This window comes from Salmo trutta, chromosome 16 (assembly GCF_901001165.1).
Source record: "Salmo trutta chromosome 16, fSalTru1.1, whole genome shotgun sequence".
Classification (NCBI taxonomy): Eukaryota; Metazoa; Chordata; class Actinopteri; order Salmoniformes; family Salmonidae; genus Salmo; species Salmo trutta.
In genome coordinates this window covers 43,978,602-43,990,942 of record NC_042972.1, presented here as the reverse complement: position 1 = coordinate 43,990,942, position 12,341 = coordinate 43,978,602, and the positions used below count along the sequence as shown (strand labels likewise).

General features: G+C 40.4%; 1 long non-coding RNA gene and 2 other non-coding genes across 3 annotated transcripts; all 3 read left to right on the top strand.

The window, feature by feature from the left end:
* The first annotated feature begins 6,625 nt into the window (after nucleotides 1–6,625).
* Nucleotides 6,626–6,698, top strand: trnaf-gaa (transfer RNA phenylalanine (anticodon GAA)). The gene has a single exon. It is a non-coding gene; the product is annotated as a tRNA-Phe (tRNA).
* A 111-nt stretch (nucleotides 6,699–6,809) lies between these two features.
* trnaf-gaa (transfer RNA phenylalanine (anticodon GAA)) lies at nucleotides 6,810–6,882 on the top strand. The gene has a single exon. It is a non-coding gene; the product is annotated as a tRNA-Phe (tRNA).
* A 212-nt stretch (nucleotides 6,883–7,094) lies between these two features.
* Nucleotides 7,095–10,729, top strand: LOC115150806 (uncharacterized). The gene is made up of 4 exons (XR_003867161.1): nucleotides 7,095–7,443; nucleotides 8,199–9,594; nucleotides 9,725–9,823; nucleotides 10,606–10,729. It is a non-coding gene; the product is annotated as an uncharacterized LOC115150806 (long non-coding RNA).
* The last annotated feature ends 1,612 nt before the right edge of the window (nucleotides 10,730–12,341 follow it).

Below are 12,341 nucleotides of genomic sequence, written 5' to 3'. Positions count from 1 at the left end.
CAGCAAAAGTATAATTTGGATTCGAAAAATACTCCAACAGGCTCTGCATTTCAGGAATCACAGTAGCAAGTACCCCTAGTGCACTGTTAAATTATTTAGCCATTTAAACAATTAATTTTGTGATCAACATTTTTCCACTGCCCTCATTGGCTTCCATGCATTTGAAACGAAAGCTTGTCCGTGGATGTTGGACACAAGCTTGGTTAGAGATCAATGGTGTATTCATGACAAGTCAAACTCGAAACCCCCAAGTTAAAATGAACTTCAGTTATTTGTGTAGAGCTTCCAATTGGTTGATTCTGATTAGGGTTGCAAAGGGAGGGTATATTACTGGAAACTAAGTTTACCAGTAAACTACCAGAATTTTGATAGATTACATAAAATACTTGAAAGATATCACAAGACATCTTTTGACCCTTTTGGGTACTTCAGATTTGTAAAGGTCTCTATAATTATGTCTGGCCCTCTGTGTGGCCTTACCACATGAGGACCATGAAATAAGATGATTTAAATAAAAAAAAATACTGACACAGCTGTAAAACATTATCCTTAATATAAACCATCAACTTAGTGAATACCATTGGTGTTTAATATGAGAGTTTCAGTATGAATTGTACACTTATCAATTTTACTATGAAAGTATGTATTTGTTTTCAATGTAAAGGTAAAGAAGTAGTTGGAAGAGTTTCAGAGTTAATTGAAAATAATGCCGTTGTTGATTAGATGCTTTTTTTCAATAATTAGGCTATTTTGTCTTGACATTTCTTTATATATGAAATGTATTCATATATATTATTCCTTTTTTATATCTGTGTCCATATTGTCTATGAGTTTCTAGTAGATAGACCATCTACTAGAAACTCATGAACGATATGGACACAAATATGAAAAAGGAATACTATATATATCAATACAAAAATTATTCAAGTATACATTACCAAAGTTACAATAGATCGCCATAGATTTTCTGTTAATTACTGAAGATTCCAGTAACTTTGGTAATCTACGAGTAGCTTTGCAACCGTAATTCTGATACTTTCCAAGTGGGAAACTCGGTCCTCATCTTTCTATAATAAGTTTCCATGTCGTAAATTTCAGACTTTCCGAGTTCCAAGTAGTCTTAAATTCACCACAAGGCCCCTAGGTTCCGGTCTATTCCCAGAGAACATTATTTTTTATATATTAAATACTGTACATGTAGACTGCTTAGTTATTGCAGTTTAACTGAAGTCTGGCCAAGACAATTCCCATGGACGGCCCCATAGAGAAGTCAAATTTGAAAATTCCTTTAGTCATCACCTTTGTACAAAAAAAAACATCCATTGAATTATTAGTATTGTCACTGAGGCCGATTTTCATTTTTCTATCACTCACAGGCAAAGATATTAACATTTTGCATTCATGCTCTGACATCATGAACCAGCTGGCCAGGGGGAAGAGCCTGTTGGTTTGTTTACCTGATACCGCCAAAGATTTTTATAACTAACCCAAGATAGACCACAACCTGTCGTTTACAATGTGAACAAATTAATCGTAGTGGGCAGAACAAGCAAGGAGTTGGGCAGATCCTATTGGCGCGTTCTAGCAAAGCTTTGCATATTTCCGTTAGGGAATGCCTACTCTGAAGTGCGCATGTGCAATAACTCAATTCGGCTTTACGTTCTTCCAAACAATGCGATGTCTTACAACTTTGGCAAAGGGTAAAGTCTACAACACTTCGTCCGCTGTGTTCATAACATATTTTAGTTTTGGGAACTGTATTGAGATCAAATGTTTAATCGATGAGAACATTTCAGCCAAAATCATTCTCGTTCCCTCTTCTCCCACTGCCGGCCACTGGGCTTCCAATATCACGATTTGGTAGTGAGTGGAAAAGCTAAGCGGATGCTTCACATTTATACATCCGGTGAAGTATCTGTCTCATTGTTCTATCTGTGATACGGCTGTTTGTCCAGTGCGCACTAAGTGGTAGTCATTCTGCTAAAAGCCGATGTAGAAAGATGGCAACAGCCACAAAACGGCGATTGCAAAGGTGAGTAGATTATGTTGAAAACCACGGTCGTCCAATTTGGACGCTGTTTCCACTCCATATATACCAGAAATACTTGAAGAAATGAGATGGGAACCTCAATGGCCAATGTATGGGAGGAACGTGAAAGGCCCCGCCCAGCAGACTTTTGATCAATTGAGTTCACGTTGTCATGCAGCTGCATGCCGTTGCTAAACTAATCGCCACGCAATCCCTTCTAAAAGTAATGTTATGAGTCGAGAAACCTGCCCACTTTCCTGGAAAGTACCAAATGTCACGATTTCAAAGCTATATGGTTATTATCTCCCATCTTGGAAAATATGTATACATTTTGTGTTTTATTAGCTAGCACCCAATTGACTCCCATTCACTCCTTGTCCGACTCCCAACATCGCCCAGAATGCACCGCGCGGCCCCTTGACAATGTACACAATAAGTGTTAATACGAATCGAATGGATTTTCCCATCTCATTTCTTAAAGTATTTCTGAGGTATACATCAACGTTAGAGACAGTTGCTATCCAACCGACCACTGCAATTGGTTGCCAAACATATGGGGCGGGGCTTAGTGAATTGTCAATTATACACTGTAGCATCCACCTCGGGGACGTACAACAATATAACCACCAGCAAAGTGCTGGATTTCAGAAACACCTCTTGCAGCACTATAGTCCAACCATGTTGTTGCATCTCTGTGTCCTCAGCCACCTTACTCTGCCTCTAATACTAATAAATTATTTGTTAGAACAAACAAAGCATAAAAGACAAGCTAATGACAGGTCAAACATTGGTCATCTTTAATATACTTAAGTGTCTGTTTACAAATGGAAACATATACGGTATTTATATTGAGTATACTCCCTAGATGCTTATGTAACTTCTGTACAGTATGAGTGTATTTAGCCAGCAGAGGCTCAGAATGCCACCCACTCAAGCATTCGAAGCAGCTTCCAACACAAAAACATTGACACTCATAGATACAGAAATACAGATCGTTTGGATCTGCTAAATGTTACCGATGCCTTAATTCTATTAAGAATGATTAATTGATTCTGAATGAGAATATTAGTACATGTGTATATCCTTCCTGATATAAGACTTAACTACACTCTTAGAAAAAAGGTTTCAAAGGGGTTCTTCGGTTGTCGCTATAGGATAACCCTTTTGGGTTCCAGGAATAACTTTTTTGGGTTCCATGTAGAACCCTCTGAATAAAAGAGTTTTCAAAGGGTTCTCCTATGGGGACAGCCGAAGAAGCCTTTTAGGTTCTTGATAGCGCTTTTTTTCCCTAAGATTGTATGTACATATTGTGAACATTATCATCTATTCATATGTAAATAGAGGGGGGGGGGGGGGGGGGGGTTAAAGAACTTACTGCTGTATGTAATAGACAGTGTTGCATTGGATAGTTTGTAGCAAACAGATGTTTTAATATTGACAAACTTCCATAAAGCTCATAAATGTGTCCACTCTTTGGCACTGAATTTGTAGTCATGTATTGATATTTATTTATTGCGGTGTGCTGTAAATTAAATAGACATTGTCATTGAATAATTAATGTGATTTCCACCTTGTCTATTGATCCCCAAATCATTTGGTCATGTAACAAAGAGTGATCTTGTCAGCCCCTGTGTCAAACCAATTCAACACCTTTGCAGATACAAAGGTCCCTAGAGCTGGCGTAACTGAACAGGAAAGTGTTTTCCCCATAATTGTCCTGTATGAAATACAGGTAGGTTTTTGCACTTCTAGTATATTTACTTTTTTTGTTTGTTTGTTGTTTGCAAAAAATAATACATGAAAATATAGGACTGAAAGAAGTTATACGTGTTGATCAGGTAAAAACAAAACTGAACAACACTTGGCTTGTGTTTGATTTCTGCACAACACTGTTCTGTGGTGTAGGACCTTCATCCTCCTGTGGGACTCTTAGATTTATTGTCATAAAACCTGAGACAAATCTGATGTATTTATAGTAGGCCTACTGAATGCTCACACCTGGTATATATACGCATGTATTCATTGTATAAATTCTAATTGTGTTTTCTTGTATCTGAATATATAGAGAGAAGACACTGACAATATCAATAAATTTGACTATTGTATTGGGGCTTTTGTTTGCAGTCAGTCACCTTTTTATCTGGCTTCTCTACTCCTGTGTTCTTGTCATCTATAGGTTTTTCAATAGGAAGCACATTTCATCCCTGAATAAAGATGGGTACCATACACATTGCTATATGAATAAATACACTTTATGGCTCTACAAGTGACTCACGGCATTATACCTAAAGCGGACATTACCATTGGCTGCCTGGTGTTGCGTTAACAGAAATTCCATGCGGCCTTGTTTACAAGTTCAAACACCGGAAAATGAGATATAAACTACACCATGATAGAAATCCTCATTATTTTGTTTAACGATTTTTCAATTTGAGCGTAAAAATGTCTACAGCCTATACTTTCTCGTTCTAAACTTCTAACGCGGCTGTGGCTTCGTGACAATGATCACGAGAGCATCCGCCCACCAATTTGAAGGCTCTGATGCAGTTTCAACTCTGGCACCGCCAAAACATCCGCTATGTGGGTGTCTGCTATCACCGGTTAACGCTTGATCTGATTGAATCTAGGCCTTAGACTACATGGTTTAAAATTGCTTGGAGTTGAAGACTGGGGAGCTACAGTGCTTAATGGAAGTATTTCCTTCATTATAAAAATGGGCTAAGGGAAGGCCCTGCTGTGAGGCCTTAAGCTGGAGGCAGATGAACATACACAACCACTCACACTCACTCACACAAACGGACACATACTGTAGGCACACTGACATGCAGAATGTAATCATGCACCCATGTATATCTTTGAAATAGACTTACAATAATGCCGTTGGGTCTATTTGTACTGTAGGCTCTCTGAGACTGCCTTTTCCCATACTATAATAAAAGACAATGCTGACATGCATTATTCATATACGGGGTGTGTGTGTGTGTGTGTGTGTACAAATGATGGGTTCTCTGTTGCTATGAGCAATAGGCCTATCTACAGTTTGAGTACAGGCTGAAGTGTGGTGTGGGAGATGGGAAAAAATACCTCTTCAGCATGTCAAAGGAAGTTGTGTGTGTGGGCTGTAGCAGTTGCAGGGCATGCAAAGCGCAGGAGCAACAGTTCAACAACCAACAACAGAGTGAGCTGCAGGCACTACCCAGCAAGCAAAACGTATTTTCCAGATGTTGAAGTCAGGTGCATTTTAGGTGCTGAATGAAAGGTGAAAAGACGTCTTCTCCGGACGTCAATAAAAGACGTCTTATATGTATGTTGCAAATGTCTTATTCGGAAGACGAAAATACCTATTTTAAGGACGTTGAAATCAAAGTAATTTCCAGTTCTGAATGTAAGTAGAAAAGATGTCATTTACAGGCAACTTTTTTGGTCATTGATTCTATACCCAAATTTGAACTGCACATACATTCTCAGTAAAGTAATCATATCACAATAATACTTTTTCAATCCTATTAATACAGGAGCCAACAGAATATGTATTATTACTCCCATCTGTCACATGCAGTTATCATAGAGTTTTCAAAAGCTTTAAACTGGCAGCAATCATGTTCAAAGTAGTCCAACAGAACAGTTAACATTCTCAGTAGCGTTTTTTTTTCTATGACTGTGATATGTTGTTATTTATCTACCTTAGTTGAATGCACTGACTGTAAGTTGGTTTGACCAAAATGTAAATGTATATTTTTTCGCAAAGCATGCTGGGTATTATTCTAATGAGCTCCGCCCCCAAACAAGTACACATTTGGTTGGTCCAGACCAGACCTAATCTGAATCAATCATAGACTTCTAGCACAGGAGGTTGGTGGCACCTTAATTGGGGAGGATGGGCTTGTGGTAATGGCTGGAGCGGAATCTTTGGAATGGTAGCAAATACATTAAACACATGGTTCCACATGGTTCCCATTATTATGCCTTCCTCCCCTCAGCCCAGAAGTCAGTGGAGGCTGCTATGTTTCATAAATTTGAACATCACAGTATAGTACGGCACAGTTTAGTACAGTACGATATGGTATGGTACATTTACGTTTACATTTACGTCATTTAGCAGACGCTCGTATCCAGAGCGACTTACAAATTAAACGGTACAGGACTACTGTGCTTTATTCTACTGTACTGAACTATGATGATACTGCTGTGTTGTTCAAACTGAATTAATCATAGAAGTCTGTTTGGACCAATTCAAGGTGAGTCCGGACCAGACCAAAGCGGAATCAATTATACATCTAAAAGATGTCGCTGTTGGTAAATGCTTAGTGGGTAATGCCTGTCATAAACATCTAGTATTATCCAGATTGTATTTCATAGCCTTTTGGTCAATAGTATTTTGTTTACAATGTAAGACAGTATTTTAATGCAATTATACAAAACGTTTGAGTAGCTATGTAGTGGGGTGCAGTAGTTTAGTTGTGCTTTGCATTACAATCTTTAGCCTTATGTCGACCTCTGCAGATATATCTGTCAAACTACATGCAATAGAATATCATAGCCCATAATGCCTTGGAGGTGTTCAAATCGTCGCTTGTTTTCTAAAGCCGTACGCCAGCCGAAATAGCTCAGTTGGGAGAGCGTTAGACTGAAGATCTAAAGGTCCCTGGTTCGATCCCGGGTTTCGGCAGAGACGAGACTGTACAGTTCTTTTACAATTTCACAAAGAAAATTGGACACATTTTACTGTTTAAAAATACATAGCAAGCTAGCTAACCACGACGTTTCAAATCCCACTCAAGCCGAAATAGCTCAGTTGGGAGAGCGTTAGACTGAAGATCTAAAGCTCCCTGGTTCGATCCCGGGTTTCGGCATACACGTGACTGGACACAGTTGTTTTACAATTTCACAAAGAAAATGAAATGGACACCTTATACTGTTTAAAAATACATAGCAAGCTAGCTGACAAGTTAGATTAAGCTATACATCCGTTTGATTAGTAGAAATTAATTGTTCTTCCTCCAAGTAATGTACATTTCTGATTACTTATTTGATTAATAATGCCTGACAACCTAGCTAGTCGTACTCTTCTGAAAAATAAAATGCTCGATATCCTCCCCTGACAACAGTGTGTCGAGGAAATGTCTGGTTGCGACAACCAATCATATCGCCGTCTGTCACCAAGAACTAACCAAGAATTGCACTCTCCGACCAATCCGAGACACCACCGCAACCACTAGGTAACCAATATTGACCAATGAGGATAGAGCTATGGCGGGATCTTTAAACGCAGAAAGAGTGCCATGCAAAAATATATTTCCTCTCAGGTAATTCTGTTCGCGTGTTATCTTTCTTTTCTGAAGTAACGTTAGCTATGAACTATGGCGGGACCTTTAAACACTGGAAGAGGACAATGGAAAAATATATTTCCTCAGGTAATTTTCGCGAATTATCTTTATTTTCTTGAAGTAACGACAGTTACAATTTTTTGTTGTCTGCTGTTTTCATTCATCATCATCGATCGGAATATCTAGCAGGTAAAGTGTAGGCTACAGTAACATGCTGACCACACCGCGCACATCCGGTTTGGTCAGCATGTAATATGTTAGCACAGTTAACACGATTTACAGTGTAGTTACAGTAACGCTATCTAACGCGTTAGTAAACTGGTGTTTTGACACTGACACAGTTTATCGAAGTAACGTAGCTAGCCAAACGTCCGATGACTCTGACCATCAAAATAGTTTGTTAAACCCACTATTTCCATACTAACGTGGAGTTATTTTCTTATTACCGTAGATAGCTATTTTAACAAAGTGGGATTTTTTTTTAAGCTTGTAAAGTTAGTTGTGTTTTGTCACTCAACTCAGCAAACCTCTCCTTTACTCTTTTAATTAATTTAGCTAATTAGTAGACATAGCTATAGGGCAAACACTATCTTGATATCAAATAGGCTAGGGTCATCATGTTATTAAAAGCCATGAGTGATATCCTATGCACTTGCATATACTGGTGTGTCTGTCTGTGGTTGAAATGTGCTTTAGCAAGTAACTAGAGATGACAACATAGGTAACTAGAGTTTATACACTTCATTTTATTGTTCCATCTATTAATCCAGTCTGCTCACTGTGATTTAAAATGTATAAAATTTATGCTTATTAAAGACAAACTTTCCTCTTTATTTTCACAGTGGGCATGGAACCCAGCTTCAGAAAACTGCCAAATGGAAGCCTTGTCTTAACGGTAAGGATTCCAGGATTTATGGGACAAAAACTACTAAATGAGCGTGGAGCAGGGCTGTCTCCAGACAAAGTGGTGGTTTCAACCAGGAGGGCTGTACTGCTCAGAGGTGGCAACCCAGCAAGCAGGGCACATTTGCTGGGTCAGCATGAGATTTGGCCTTTATAAGGAGCAGACACGCGAAGTGGGTGGTTGAAAACGTGCTGGGCTAGGTATTTGGTGGCATCAATGCAGAACAAATCTGCCTCTCAGCCAGCAAGAAGTTATTTCAAAAACCATGCTGCTTTCAAGGAATACATGGAGTTCTTCCCTGAGGGCCGGGAGGCTATCAGGATTAAGTCTGCCATTCACCACCACCCAGCAATGCAAAGACCAGATGACCACTGGTTCCCAGAGGTCCTCAACATCCTCACTCAGGTCATTGCTGGTTGGAAAACTTCGCCCCTCCCAGAATCTCGACAGGACAATAAGGAAGCTCATGTCTCGGGAAGGTTCAGCCTAATAAGCTCTATATTATGTTAATATAAATTATATCATAATGATGATGCTTTAGTTTATGGAGATAATAGATAAGTAAAACAAAGGATCATCTTTTGATGGTGTTTAATCAATTGATATCATTTATTTAATAGTTCTACTTTTCAGCCCTTCTATCCTCTGAGCCTGATGATGGTGAGCTCTTTATGGCAGCAGAGCAGCTTGAGTCACAGGAGTCAGACATGTCATGACCAATGGTGTTACGAGTATCAAGTTTATTACATATAGTACTCACTATTTACGTATTTACGTATTTATAGTGATGACTTACATTTCAAATGATGTACTAGGCCTACACAGTATGTCTCAAGTGATATGATAACCTGTTATTTGGGGAATGTATCATCCTTACATTATTTCTCGTGTGGGAATGTTGTCTTTTCTTTTCATGGAGAGACGGATGACTTCCCAAGGGAATGGCAACGCATTTTGCCAGATGTGGACCGTAAGTGGGTGTCCAAGGCATTGTTCAGGTGGTCGGGGAATGGGATTCCAGAGATGGACTTTGCCAGGGTTGACAAAAGGTGGTGGGACCCTCCACCACCCCTCATCTGCAGCTCAGTACTGGTGATGGAGAGGTACTTTGCCCGTCCTCTGCTGCAATGGATGCCCAGGAAGCTCTGGCAGGTGAAGCTATATTCCCCACATTCTGACTGTGAGAGGGGGGAGCTGACCACATCAGGACTCCACCAGAAGATCAGGCAGGTTGTGGATGGATCCTACTATGTGGCAGCAGAATACCTTTAATGTCCCAGGTGCAGTAGGAAGGTCATCAGTGGTTCCTTACATTGTTCCACGCAAATACACTGGTAATGATTATATATTTAATAATCTAATGCTGTTTGTATTAAATATAAAAGCTGCAACACATTTCTCTTTGTGAAATGTTATTATAGAATTGTTCCATACTCAGTCCGGTGTATTCTCATATTTCTGTAGTTTTTTCTTTAGGGAAGCTGATGGGTTTGGAGTACCTCTTCAATCAGACTGGTTTGGTGCTGCAGGATTACAAGGCTGCCATTGAGGAACTGGAGACAGGTGATCCTTGTTATTTATTTTTTATTTATTTCATCTTTATTTAACCGGGTAGGCCAGTTGAGAACAAGTTCTCATTTATAACTGCGACCTGGCCAAGATAAAGCAAAGCAGTGTGACGCAAACAACAACATAGAGTTACACATGGAATAAACAAATGTACAGTCAATAACACAATAGGAAAAAGTCTATATACAGTGTGTGCAAATGGCGTGAGGAGGTAAGGCAATAAATAGGCCATAGAAGCGAAGTAATTACAATTTAGCAAATTAACACTGGAGTGATAGATTTGCAGATGATGTGCAAGTAGAAATACTGGTGTGCAAGAAAGTCAATAAAAACAATATGGGGATGAGGTAGGTAGATTGGATGGGCTATTTACAGATGGGCTGTGTACAGCGGCAGCGATCCCGATGTCCAAGGGGAGTATGATGAGGGCTTTGTCGAGCTTGTGGAACAGTTCCAGTGCTGGAGACAGCCCTGCCTCTTGTTGGCACTTTTTGTCCTACTCCCACCCCCTCTACCAGCAACTAGTCCACAGCTGCATCAGTCAGTCCCCTGTCCTATGTTCCTGTACGGGCTAACATTACTCCTTAGTCCAAAAATGTTGTTTTTAAAGTGTGAATTGGCTCTGGCAGTCAAAACAGCCAAATACTCAATCTAAACGTGAATTGATTCTCAATTCCGGTACGGTTCTAGAAACATAAATCACATCAAAATAATTTCAAATGCAAAATACACACTTACTGTACACTGTTTTAACACAGCCAGCCTTATGTTTTTAGTGACAACATGTTTGTGACGTCCGTCTTCCGACGATGGACGGGGCCATGTACCTTCAAATCTTGGGTGAGAACCTCCTTCCCTCAGCCAGGGCATTGAAAATGGGTCGTAGATGGGTATTCCAGCATGACAATGACCCAAAACACACGGCCAAGGCAACAAAGGAGTGGCTCAAGAAGAAGCACATTAAGGTCCTGGAGTGGCCTAGCCAGTCTCCAGACCTTAATCCCATAGAGAATCTGTGGAGGGAGCTGAAGGTTCGAGTTGCCAAACGTCAGCCTCGAAACCTTAATGACTTGGAGAAGATCTGCAAAGAGGAGTGGGACAAAATCCCTCCTGAGATGTGTGCAAACCTGGTGGCCAACTACAAGAAACGTCTGACTTCTGTGATTGCCAACAAGGGTTTTGCTACCAAGTACTAAGTAATGTTTTGCAGAGGGGTCAAATACTTATTTCCCTCATTAAAATGCAAATCAATTTATAACATTTGATGTTTTAAAAAATAAAAATGTATTTTTTTATTCTGTCTCTCACTGTTCAAATAAACCTACCATTAAAATTATAGACTGATCATTTCTTTGTCAGTGGGCAAATGTACAAAATCAGCAGGGGATCAAATACTTTTTTCCCTCACTGTAGATGGGCGAGATGAAAAAAAATATATATTTAGTCAATTTTGAATTCAGGCTGTAACGAGACGTATGTGGCAGGGACTCCAGACAATCATGGATTATAAAGGGAAAACCAGCCACGTCATGGACACGGACATCTTGCCTGTCTGCCCTCCAGGACAAACTAAACACCTTCTTCACCCACTTCGAGGGAAACAACGTGCCGCCGATGCAGGCCGCTCCATGGACTGTGAGCTCTTGTTCTCCGTGGCCGACGTGAAGATTGTTAACCCTTGCAAGGATGCCGCCCCTGATCGTCGGCTTCTGGCGACAGCAGAGGGAGCATGCCCTCAACCAGATCGACAGGGCCTCAGTGGAGAAGGTGAAAAGCTTCAAGTTCCTCGGCTTACACATCACTAACAATCTGAAATGATCCCCCCACACAGACACTGTGGTGAAGGCACAACAGCACCTCTTCAATCTCAGGAGGCTGAAGAAATTTGTCTTGGCACCTAAGACCCCGACAAACTTTTACAGATGCACCATTAAAAGCATCCTGTCGGGCTGTATCGCCACCTGGTACGGCAACTGCACTGTCCGCAACCGCAGGGCTCTCCAGAGGGTGGTGTGGTCTGCCCAGTGCATCACCAGGGGCACATTGCCTGCCCTTCAGGACATCTACAGAACCCGGTGTCACAGGAAGGCGAAGAAGATCATCAAGGACCTTAGCCACCCGAGCCATCCAGAAGGCTAGGTCACTACAGGTGCATCAAATCTGGGACCAAGAGATTGAAAAACAGCTTCTATCTCAAGGCCATCAGACTGTTAAATAGTCATTACTAGCCGCCCCACGCCCAGTACCCTACCCTGAACTTTAGTCCCTGTCACTACCACTTGGTTACTCCACCATGCACCTTTAGGGCAGCAGCCTCTATGTAAACTCAGCAAAAAAAGAAACATCCCTTTTTCTGGACCCTTTCTTTCAAAGATAATTCATAAAAATCCAAATAATTTCACAGATCTTCATTGTAAAGGGTTTAAACACTGTTTCCCATGCTTGTTCAATGAACCATAAGCAATTCATGAACATGCACCTGTGGAACGGTCGTTAAGACACTAACAGCTTA